The sequence below is a fragment of the Octopus bimaculoides genome, chromosome 11, assembly GCF_046866305.1.
Source record: "Octopus bimaculoides isolate indiv1 chromosome 11, ASM4686630v1, whole genome shotgun sequence".
Lineage (NCBI taxonomy): Eukaryota > Metazoa > Mollusca > Cephalopoda > Octopoda > Octopodidae > Octopus > Octopus bimaculoides.
In genome coordinates, this window is record NC_142938.1 from 51,528,892 (window position 1) to 51,542,632 (window position 13,741).

The window sequence follows — 13,741 nt, forward strand, 5'->3', positions numbered from 1 at the left end:
GGAACAGGCGGCAAAGACAAGTTCCTATACTTGAAAGATCTAGTAACATGCAATCAAGCAATATGCATGGTGCTTACCGAAACGCATCTAACACCTAATATAGCAGATGCGGAGATAAATATACCAGAGTATGCCATACTCCGAACAGACAGAAGGGATAGAAGTCATGGGGGAGTTGCAATGTACATCCGAGAAGATGTCACACCCCTACTACTACTATCATACTCAAACTCTGTATGTGATACTTTAATAGTACACATAAAACAAATTGATGTAGTTGTATGCTCAACATACCGTCCACCAAATACCGCAAAGCAGGAAGGTAAATTTGAGGACAGCCTCAGACGCATAGAAGAGGTCCTGACAAATCTGGACCAACACATCAATATACTTTTCCTAGGCGACTTTAACCTCCCAAATGTTAAATGGCCTGGTCACATCCTCTCTGGGATGTCACTGCATGAACAAAGCCAGGCAAAATCATTGCTAGAACTATCCAACATGCTGTTCATGGAACAAGTGATACTCCAACCAACCAGGGGAAGCAATATTTTAGATCTCTGCTTCACAAACAATGTGAGCCTAATCCATAATGTGAAAATAACGCCCACATCTCTCTCAGATCATAACATTATAGAATTAACTATGTATGGTCCTAGACAACCCACTGACACCCACCCCACCAGGAGGACTCAAGCAATATCCAACCTGAATTTCCACAGGGCGGACTGGAAGTCAATTCGCAGAGAGATTCGAAATCAAAACTGGCATGACAGCCTTTCTATACAAGACAATGACCTCAAACTAAGTCATTTTATGCCAACCATACAAGACATATGCACCAAATACGTGCCATATAGAAAGACCAGCAAACATGCCAATATAATTCCTAGAGACAGGAAAATCCTTATGAGACACAGAACAAAGGTCTCAAACCAGTTAAATAGAGAACTGGAGGATAGGAAAAGGGCTAAATTAAAACTAACATTGTTAGAAATAGAAAACAAGATTAAACTATCCCATGAAAAGGAGAGAGCAGAGAAGGAGAAGAGAGCAGTAGAAAGCATAAAAACAAACCCCAAGGCTTTCTATAGATTTGCAAAAGAGACTGCTACGGTACAGTATAAGATAGGATCCCTATTCCTGCCTAATGGCTCACTGACTGCAGATCCCACATGGATAAGTGAGGTGCTCAGTACACAATTCAAGAGTGTCTTCACTTCTCCTCTGAGTCACATGCAGATAAAGAACCCAGCTGATTTCTTTGACAATAGCACTCAACAGAAAAAGACTGCATCCATTACCTACATTGACATTGAAGAGGAAGATGTAATAGCTGCCGTAAATGAAATGAGCTCAAATTCGGCAACTGGCCCCGATGGTTTCCCAGCTGTCCTCTTAAAGTCGTGTAAACAAGAACTAGCAGGACCACTCCGGATACTCTTCCAGAGTTTCCTTGCAAATGGTAAACTTCCCAAAAAGCTGAAGCAAGGCACCATATGTCCTATCCATAAAAGTGGAAGCAGAGCAGAGGCTGGGAACTACAGGCCCATCTCTCTGACTTCACATATTAGCAAAGTCATGGAACGAATTGTCAGAAGGAGATTGATTGCGTTCCTAGAAGAAAATGACTTGCTGAATCAGACCCAGCATGGTTTCCGTCCAGGTAGAAGCTGCCTCACGCAGCTCTTGCAGCATTATGACTGGGTCCTGAAGCAGCTACTGGACCATTCAAGTGTTGATGTGATATATCTCGACTTTGCAAAAGCCTTTGACAAAGTTGATCATGGCTTGATATGTCACAAGCTGCGAAACCTTGGCATAGCTGGTAAATTAGGAGAGTGGCTGCATGACTTCCTGAATGGTAGAAGTCAGACAGTTGCAGCCAATGAAGAACTATCTAGGGAAACACAAATATTGAGCGGTGTTCCACAAGGAACTGTTCTGGGGCCACTACTGTTCATAGTGGCCCTTCTGGACATGCCCACGGTCACTCGGAGAGCCACTATCACTAGCTATGCTGATGACACAAAGATATCTCAGGCAATAAAGAATCCTGATGATATTGTAAGCCTGCAGAATGACCTAAATGCAAAATATGAGTGGGCAGAGCAAAATAATATGCAGTTCAATGCAAAAAAAGTTTCAAGTACTGCGCTACAAGACCACAAGTGCCTCCCAACTGGCATACACAGGACCTGGAGGTACTGCAATCCCAGAACCACAAACAGTAAGAGATCTGGGCATCAACATGTGTAGTGATGCATCATTTCACATTCACATTGTCAAGTTGACAGCAAAGTGCAGACAGCTGGCAGGGTGGATACTGAGGACATTCCGTACAAGGGATCAAAAAGTCATGTTGACTCTATGGAAGACATTTGTTCTGAGCCGCCTAGACTATTGCTCTCAGTTGTGGTCACCACACAGTGTTAAGCGGACAGCAGAACTCGAGGCAATTCAGCGGCACTATACAAAAAAGATCGCCACAGTCCAACAGATGAACTACAGGGAGCGACTGAAGGCACTAGGTCTCTACTCCCTGGAGCGCAGGCGGGAGAGATATGTAATAATATACATATGGAAAATACTGGAAGGACTGGTGCCAAACTTTGGCATCAAGTACTACAGGAATGCCCGCACGGGTCGCCACTGCATGGTGCCAAAGGTGCCGTCCACTGCATCTCACATAAGAACGAGATACTGCAGCAGCCTCGGTTTCAGAGGACCTCAGCTCTTCAATACCCTGCCAAAACATCTGAGAGACCTGCAAGACATGGATGCGGAGGTCTTCAAGACAAAACTCGACGCCTTCCTCTCCACGATACCAGACGAACCAATGGCTCGAAATGAGACGCAGTTTAGGGCAGCGATGTCAAATTCTCTTATACACCAGATGTGCCATCAAAACTCTTGATTGGACCATATCAGGTGGGGGAGAAGAGCCATGCAAGGAACGTGAAGAGAGCACAGCATAAAGACGGAAAATCACGGTGGTGCTCCAGCATGACCGCAGCCACTTGGCTGAAACCCATAAATAAATAAATAAATTATATATATATATATATATATATCCCATAAGTTCTGTCCGAATTTCAATTAAATAACATTTGATCACTTGTTTTCTTTATTTAAAATTAGGACAGAACTTATGGGAATAACTGATATATATATATATATATATATATATATATATATATATATATATATATATATATATATATATATATATATATATATATATATATATATATATATATATATATATATATATATATATATATATATATATATATATATGTATATATATATATCAGGTCGTCCCATAAGTTCTGTCCGCATCTTGAATAAAGAAAACAAGTGATCGAATGTTATTTAATTGAAATTTAATCATCAATGTACTTTCCCTGATTATCCATGACTTCCTTCCATCTATTTACAAGCTTTTTAATCCCATCAATGTAAAATTCTTTTGACTTCAAAGCGAAGAACTCTGAAATGTTAGTTTCGTCCTCCTCCTGGCTTGCGAAAGTTATGTTCCCCAAATGATTCTGTAAATTACGAAACAAATGGTAGTCTGAAGGAGCAAGGTCAGGAGAATAAGGTGGATGAGGAATTTTTTTCCCAACCAAGCTCTTCGATCTTCTGTGATGTGATCTTTTCATTTCACTAAAGCGGGTCTTTTTTTTCTTCAAAGCTTGGTTCAAACGCTCTAATTGCTGACAGTAGACTTGAGCATTGATTGTTGCATTAGGTGGTAACAATTCAAAGTGAATTACTCCTTTGCAATCCCACCAGATAGAGAGAAGAACCTTTTTTTCCACGAAGTTCCCTTCTCGGTTGTGGTTGAGCCTTTTTCATTTTATCAAGCCACTGTTTACGACGTTTAACATTTCGATAGCAGATCCATTTTTCGTCAACAGTCACAAGTCTATCCAAAAAGGGTACACACACACACACACACACACACACACACACACACACACACACACACACACACACACACACACACACACACACATATATATGTATATATGTAAGCATGTATGTATTTATGTGTCTGTGTCTGTCTCTCTACAATCGCTTGACAACCGATGTTGGTGTGTTTACGTCTCCGTAATCTAGCGGTTCGGTAAAAGTGAGCGATTGAATAAGTACTAGGCTTACAAAGAATAATTCCTGGAGTTGATTTGTTCGACTAAAGGCGGTGCTCCAGCATGGCCATATATATATAAATATACACAAACACTATACTGAAATGATCGTAATAGTGCAGCAGATGAGATCTAGGGAGAGGCTGAAAAAACTACAATTTTACTCCCTGGAGCGAAGGGGCGACAGATGTGTAATAATATGCATATGGAATATTTTGGAAGTGCTACTATTTCGGTATTGAGTGTTATAGAAATGCCTAAACTGGACACCGTTGTATTTTACCAAAGGTACAGTCCACTCCATCTCAATTCAGGACCAGGTACTGCAATAGCTTAGGGTTCAAAGGCGTGCAGCTGTTCAATACCCTGCCACATTGAGGACATAGATGTTTTCAAAAAGGAACTAGACATTCTCCTCTCCATAGTACCGGATGAACCGACGGACCGACATGAGTTACAGACGAGACCAGCGAAGTCAAACTCCCTCATACATCAAATGACTAACAACGAGGACAAAAGCACAGACAGGGGTGGTGGTATGAAACCCCACCACCCTGAGGAAATCAGCCTAAAGAAAATCATAAGTAGCGGTGCAAAATCACTGTGGTGTTCCAGCATGACCGCAGCCGCATGGCTGAGACGAATAAAAGAATATATATATATATATGTTTATATATATAAGTTATCTTTTATGTTTTATCTTTTACTTGCGGCCATGCTGGGGCAACGCCTTGAAAAATTCTTTAGTCGAACGAATCGACCTCAGTACTTATTTTTTATTAAGCCTGGTTCTTATTCTATCGCTTCCTTTTTGCCGAACCGATAATTTACGGAGACATAAACACATCAACACCGGTTGTCAAGTAGTGGTGGGAGACAAACACTGACACACACGCACGCACACACACACACACACACACACACACACACACACACATGACTGGCTCTTTCAGCTTTTGTCTATCAAATCCACTCAAGACTTAGGTCGACTCGAGGCTATGATAGGAGACACTTACCTAAGGTGCCACGCAGTGGGACCGAACCCGGAATCATGTGGTTGGGAAGCAAGCTTCTTACCACACAGCCACGCCTTCACCTGCAGTTGTTGAAAATTGAAATTGTTATGCATATTGACCCTCAAATCTCGTTGATTTTTCTGAAACCGAATGTTAGTAAATATTTGTTATTATACCAAAATGCACGTATATTTTTAATATAATTGTAATAAAACGTGGACTCTTCTTCCTATTTCATTGGAAAATGTTAAGTTTTTCAACGATCATAGTAACCAGGTTTTCGAAAATATAACCTCAATTCTATGAAAGCCAATCCAATGTCTTACAGTAACTACATTTGCCACCAGCATTCCATTGTAGATAATGTATCCTGTGAGCATATCGATGTTGCTGTCAATGAAGATTTTGGCATTGGAATGTCTTTGATTATGTGGATGCAGTGTAATAGTCGATCATGAGCGACAACAAGCCTTGATGGCTCGATGGGTCGATGGGTCGATGGGTCGATGTATACATGTCGATATATTATCTAAATGCATGTTACATATATTATATATAGATATACATGTATAAATGTATATAAAATATATCTATTATATATCATATTATTTATACGTGTGTGTGTGAATATATATATACACATATATATATATAAAATCATATATCATATATATATATATATATATATATGTGTGTGTGTGTGTGTGTGTGTGTGTATGTGTGTTATATATACATATTATTTATATACATATATATTAATTATTGGCTCCTGAATGAGAGGATCTCTTCAGTCTAATAACGTAGTATTCGTTGTTCTAACAAACCATCCATGTTTATATATATATAGTGGCCTAGTGGTTAGGTGGTTGCACTCGCGATCGCTAGATTGTGGGTTCGATTCCCCGACCGAGCGGGGTGTTGTGTTCTTGAGCAAAACACTTCAGTTCACGTTGCTCCAGTCCCCCTTTCAATCAACACACACACAGAGGGGGTGTCGTTATTTGAGAGCTAAAACAATGCAAAAAGAGCATTGTGATCAGCGATGTGTAACAACATCTGATAGCCAGGTCGGCCACTTGATCAGGTGATATATAGAGTGCGTAAGATATTTGAGGACAGATTTATGTTTATAAAAAACAGATATATAATAACAGATAATAACTTTATCAAAAAAATGCTATGAGGATAAAAATAAACTTTCTTTTCTATAATGTTATTTAATAAAGCTACCTTCATCTTCAACAACTGCTTCTATATGAGATCTAAATCATCTACATACTCGAATCAAGCGGTCCTGGTTCATTTTTGCCATTACTCTGACTATAGCAGCTTTCAAAGAATCTCTGGTGTTATGGGCATGTTCATTGACCTCTTTCTCAACAACACTCCTCATATAATAGTCCAATGGATTGAGATCTGGGGAATTAGGAGGCCAAATGTTAGGGGTCATGTGATCATGAAAATTTTAAACCATCCATTCTTGTGTTACTAGAAGCATGCGTGAAAGTGCAGAGTCCTACTGAAACATATATAGTCTTCCATTGCATACACTGTCTATCCAAGGCATAACAATTATTTCCAGGACCTCAATATAGGCGGTAGAGTTAACTCTAAGGCCTTGTGGAAAGAAGTAAGGAAGCATCACATGTTCTTCATTGCTGACAGCCCCTAAAACGATGACAGTTGCAGGAAATTTTATATGCATGACACTTGGAACTTCAGAAGGGTCTGTCATTTCTTCTGTTACCTTTTTGATCTTGGTCGAAGCTTTTCTCGTTTGTGAAAAACCAAATCAAATCTTCTTCTGCTGGATTTTTCAGTTTGTTTAAGATAAGATGTAATGATTTTCTTTTGCTTTTTCTGACAAATTGACCTTTCCTCATCATATAAAACTTATATCTGATGTCTTCGTGGACAACATTTCTGACTGTTCCTTCTGACACACGGAAATCTTTTGCAATTGACCTCATGGACTTTCTAGGATTGACCTCATGGACTTTCTAGGATTGACCTCATGGACTTTCTAGGTCTGTTGAACTTGTTGGATAAATTCTGATGATTTCAGAACGTTTAGAATGCTTTTTATTCTTTCCATCTCTCGCTCCTCACAAACTTTGTAGACGAAAGATCTGGCAACTTTTAAAAATCGAGATATTTCTAAATCACTATGCTCAGCCTTTATAACCACAATAACAGCATGTCTCTTCATTTCTTGAGTAAGCATGTATGTATGTATGTATGTATGTATGTATGTATGTATGTATGTATGTATGTATGTATGTATGTATGTATGTATGTATGTATGTATGTATGGCGTAGTCTTTCTGAAAATTTTGAGAACGTTGGGTATTTCTTATCCCAATATTCTTTAAGTCTTTTCATGTAGTCTATTAAGGGATCTTCACAAGGATTTCTGTAGAACTGGTATAGGCCTTGGTTCACTTCCAAAGTTCACTAGAATTTTTCTCGATAATTCAATAGCTGACTTCGATTTCTTTTGTCACCCTGGTGTATGTAGAGTAATTTTCCACGCGGTATGTATCTCACAGTTTGATTACTGCAATGAGTGTAATTCTTTGCATTTACTTAAAGAAGATAACCATTTCTATTTATGCATGTATGTATGTATGTATGTATGTATGTATGTATGTATGTATGTATGTATGTATGTACGCACGCACGCACGCACGCACGCACACACACACACACACACACACACAATCAAGCATAAAATCGCTGATTTTATATTTTTATTGTTTAGAAATGGATAAATCCCTCATCACTGTCTTCTGAAGCCTTTGGAAAAGAAGAAATGTAGATTACTCGTTAAAAAAAATATTTTATCGTCTCTTGTCAGATCATCTTAAAATGATTTCGTTTTCAATTTAAATATCAAGAGTATGCCAGCATAGAAGGTACGTGCATTTTCAGGATCCAACCGGAACTCCACCATATTTCCTCAATTTGCAACTACGACTCATAAAAAAAAATTAAAAAACTGGAATTGAAATGGGTTCACCGAAAATCGAACCAATATTGTTACTGAAAGCTTAATTACCATTTTACAACTTTTACATTTAACTAGTTATTCCTGATAGGTATTCTATAATGATCAGCACTCAAAAAAAGTAACAAAATGTGATTTGTGTGTTCTTGTTGGCATTAATGGAAATAGAGAATGCAAGAAAGTGCAATTTTTTTTCACTACAACATGTGAATATTCATAATATATCGAATTGGAATCTAGTCAATTTGAGTGATATTTTGAGAGAAAAACTATTTATCGTCTCAAAATCCATTTCTTGCATGCTTCTGCTGGACATGTCTTTCCCTAAAATATTGTATTATTAAAAGATATCTTTTATGTACATACATACACACAAATAGTTACACACACATATAAATAAACAACTGTATACATATAACCGTTATACAGAAGCATACACTTATTAATATACAGCCGAAAATCTATTTTCTATTCTGTTATATCTGACAGACAATTAAAAGCTTTGCCGAGAATGAAGCCGATATACAACTTTTCTTCTTCTCAATGAATGATGATTTTTAAGGAGATGAGATCGATAAGATAATGTAGACCAAGCGAGAAATGTTCATCATGCTTTGGACATAGAATGTGAATTTGTTATTTTAGAGGGGAAATCAAATGAAAAGTATGTGATCGATACTGAGAGGCATCGAAGACATATTTTTGACTTGTTTAAAATGATGTCTTAAAAATCTTGTCTTTCAAATAAAATGGTTAAAATAAAAAGACCCCCTTCCCCGCAAAAAAAATATTTAGACAAACTCTAGAACTATGAATATAATTAAATATGTCGCCATTTTAATTTTCGAAAATAAGCGATTGTTAAATATTAATGATAATGAACTGTCTGAGTTATTGCACAAAATTTGAACTTTAGTTTAAAATATATTTTCACTAAAAGCAAGCCTGGTATAAAATCAGAAGGCTTCGAAACATGGATAGTTGGCACATTCTCCGAAGATAGTTTCCACTAAAAAATGTTAACATAATAAGGAAAGAGTTTTAAAACTATTCGATTCGCCATCATAAATGTAATACATTTTCTTTTCATAATCCTCTATCAACTGCTGACTCTATCAAATGCCAGACATCAAATAATAGAAAACAAAATCAGTATTGACTTATTTCAAAAAGAACATTGTAATTCTGTGACATTTACGGAATTCTCAAGGATATAAATTACCAGTGAGAAGAGAAAAACTTCCAGCTGAGAATCAGAACTGAACTTCCTTAAGCAGCTGCCTTTAATTTGTGGTGGATGCAGACACTCCCGATAATTATTTATGTATATATATATGTATATATATATATGTATATATATATATGGGTGTGTGTGTGTATGTGTGTGTGTGTGTGTATGTATGTATGTATGTATTTATGAATGTATGTATACGTGTGTGTTTGTATAATTATCAACATGGAGAGTAGAGTGAGCAAATTGTTTTATTACATGAACTTACAATCGTTTCACCAACATTTGAGCATAAGAGTATTGTTCCATTATTATATAATATATGCAACTACAGACTCAAAGTGTATCATTATATCGATCTTATCGTATATCAGCTCATCAGAATGCTATATATAATATATTTGCTACAAACCCTATATTATCACGAATTTATACCCATAGCCAGTAGGTTTGTTAATATATCACAAGTAAAACTAAGAACGAAAAAAAAAAACCAACAAAGTGATAAATGCAGAATAAACGGCCTTCCTTGTTATATATTAATTCTACGCATATTATGGAATTTTGAAGAAATAATCTGTAAAGGCTCGATCTCTGATTTATAATCACTTCCATTTTTATGAACCCTTTGAAGAGCTTAAAACAATAAACTTCATGGTAACACACGAATGAAATTGCTATTACACAAACACACACACACACACGTACGTACGTACGTATGTATGTATGTATGTATGTATGTATGTATGTATGTATGTATCTATCTGTCTGTCTGTTTGTCTGTCTGTCTGTCTGTCTGTCTCTGTCTCTCTCTCTCTCTCTCTCTCTCTCTCTATATATATATATATATATATATATATATATATATATATTATTATGATTGACCGTTGACTGAACACTATTCAATTTTTTTTCTCCGTGTTTTTCTCCTTGTCTCCGTATTCTTTCTGTTGAAGAGCGTAGCTCGAAACGTCAAAGACTTTCCGTATTCCCGAGCGTCATACTAATATATACTTTTGTTATTTACACCACCTGTCCTCGTCTGTTGTTATTTTTTGTATATTCTCCCATATATATATATATATATATATATATATATATATATTCATTTAAAATACAGAGATGCCTGTAATAGGACATCTAACCCGCTAGAAATAGCAGCAAGACTACATACCACAAAAAGTAGGGATAATTTCGAAAGGGAATGAAAAATAAAAACATTTACCAATCTATATTCTGTACCATGGTTTCAAGTCAATTTTAGTAAGATAAAAATTATATATCTCACAAAGGTCGGACTATCATCGGCAGAATGACCAGACAACATTCGAGATACGAGTCAAATAGAGAGCATGGTTCGTATTCGAATATCTAATTTTCCAAATTTACCGCGTATTTGCGGTTTACCTATTCGGCAGTAAATACACAAATGCCGATTTTCAATCAGAAATTAGCCCCAGAAAATTAATAATGATAAAATATATATATATATATATATATATATATATATATGTCTGTGTGTATATGTATATATATATATATATATATATATACATATATATATATATATATATATATACATATATATATATATTTATATATATATATATATATATATATATATATATATATATATATATATATATATATATATATATATATATATATATATATATATATATATATATATATATATATATATATATATATATATATATATGCGCGCGTGTATGTATATGTGTATGTGTGTGCGCGCCTGTATATGCATATATGTTTGAAGATTCTCTTAAATTAAGAATTATTAATTATAAAAAAAATATTTCCAAAACAGAATGATACGAACTGTTAGAAAGAAATGTGAGTGTCTTCGTTGCTTACAGTTTTTTAGACACACGTTCTATGTGATAATCCGTATCACAGTCGCTCCCTCTATGCGGATCACTCCCTCTATGCGGATCACTCCCTGACAGTGTATTTGAAAAGCTATAAACAGTGAAAGCACTTAACGCAATACAAATATCTCCTTCCAAAATGATTCGTGTCATTCTGGTTTTATTTTTAAAAGTTGATTCTTATCTAATTAATAATTTTTAAGTTAAGAAAATCTGTTTTCAAATATTGTGACCGCACCAAGAATGTTTTGCAAAAACTGTTTGCATGCAGAGAGAGAGAGAGAGAGAGAGAGAGAGAGGGAGAGAGAGACGGAGGGAGGAAAAGAGAGTGGGAAGAAGGAGAGAGAGACGGAGGGAAGAAAAGAGAGTGGGAAGAGAGAGAGAGAGAGAGAGAGAGCTCTATGGTTTTATTTGAGCATGTAGCTTGTTTATCTGATTTGATCGTTAATGGCTACTTGTTGATGGCATTAAGTTTCTGACTCTTTTATCATTGGTCACGTTCTTAGCCATACATTGAATACTTATTTTTTACGAAATGAACCTTTACTTTCTCTCGGGGAGGCGTTATTATTGGATAGACTCATGTAGGACATTATATGTTCTAATCATGTTGAAGTTCGAATGAAATACAGAAACATCTAGTCGCATTTAAAATTTCTAAAATGAACCATCGACAAAATCGACCAGAATCGACCAGAATCGACCACGAGCATCGTATTTCTATTTCACAGCCAAATATACCATTTTTCTTGCTGTATCAACGGAATTTTCCAACTTCTTCAGCTTTTAAAATGTAGAGTACATATTTTAGGTCGTCACGAATAGGAGATGACTACGAGCAGAAAGGAAAGATTAGAGAAATCTAATCTAGATCAAGTTGTCACGATTACATGCAAAATCTAGAGATTGATCTGGAGTTTCACTCAATCGCTTATTCGATCAAATGAAGGAGATAATGTTTTATGATCGGTACAGTCACCATCATCTCCACAAGACGACGACGACCACCACCACCACCACCACCGCCATAGCCGTCGGCGACACCACCACCATCGCCGCCGCCACTGCCACCATCACCATTTATACTCAACAACAACCACAGCAACAACAAAACATACCATCGACCACGTTTATGTCATGCGGTCTGGTTCGAAAATTGATGTTTGTCCACTCAACGACCAGTGCATCAGCAGTAAAGGCAACTGCAACGATAACAACAATAACGACTAGGGTAACAACAACAACAGCAACAACAACATTTTCACCGTTTGCTGAAGACTTAATATGATTCGTAAACCCGACGGAAGCAGGCATATTGCTTAATTGAGCCAAATATAGAAAACACCGAGAAAAAAATAAAGGGGAAAATGGAGGACGCCAACGAAAAGGAAATCGATATAAAAGATGGAGTAGTGAGTTGAAAAGGAATTTGTTTAGAGTAGCTGCATCGAAGAGGCCAGGGAATAGAACAAAGAAGACATGCACCCAACACCAAAGCTGAAGACACCTCCGAAAGGGGAGGGCCCCGCCACGTCAAAACGGTAGAGGAGTAGGGGCCGAAACCGGACGTGGTTCCTCCTGATGATGTCTTCAGCTAACTGGATCCTAATCCACAAAGGGAAGGTATGTCGGAAGAAAGTAATTCAACAACGCGGGTTGATGAACCGTAAGACGTGTGGCCAGAACCTCCTGGAAAATAACCATAGTGAGGGACATTCCACAGTTGAATTAGTACAGTCACAAACAGTGAAAGAAGACATGCACCCAACACCAGAGCTGAAGACACCTCCAAAAGGGGTGGCCCCGCCACGTCAAAACGGTAGAGGAGTAGAGGCCGAAACCGGACGTGGTTCCTCCTGATGATGTCTTCAGCTAACTGGATCCTATAAAGGAGCTGTTGTGGTAGCAGACCACGAAACATAGTTGAAATTCCTTCCTCCTTTATAATTTAATATTTTACCAAAATAAGTTTCTTGAGCCAAAGAACTTATAAAAATAATGGGTAGTGTATTTAGATTAATATTTCTTGATTTATCCCCCCATTCTCGTGATAAAAATGTGTGTGTGTGTGTGTGTGTGTGTGTGTGTGTAGGGAGCATTTCATGGTGGACTGGATGCAGTCTAAAAGACGTTTATAGTCGCTTTTAAAGGGTAATCGAATTCATTCAATAAAAAGAAGGAATTATTTGTTTGGAACCGTATTGTGATTTACCAAATCGATTGGGTAACATTATGATATTTCTGATAATGAAATGTTAATGGGGACGCAGCAAGAAAATTGAGAATAAATTAAAAGTGGAATAACAATAAAATACACATGCTTTACAATTGCAATCAATCTAATGGATCAGCATTAGAGACCAAATGAAAGGTTACTGAATAAAAAACATTCGAGGATAAATGTATGCAACATAAATCTAGTCGTTCATATATAGAGAAAA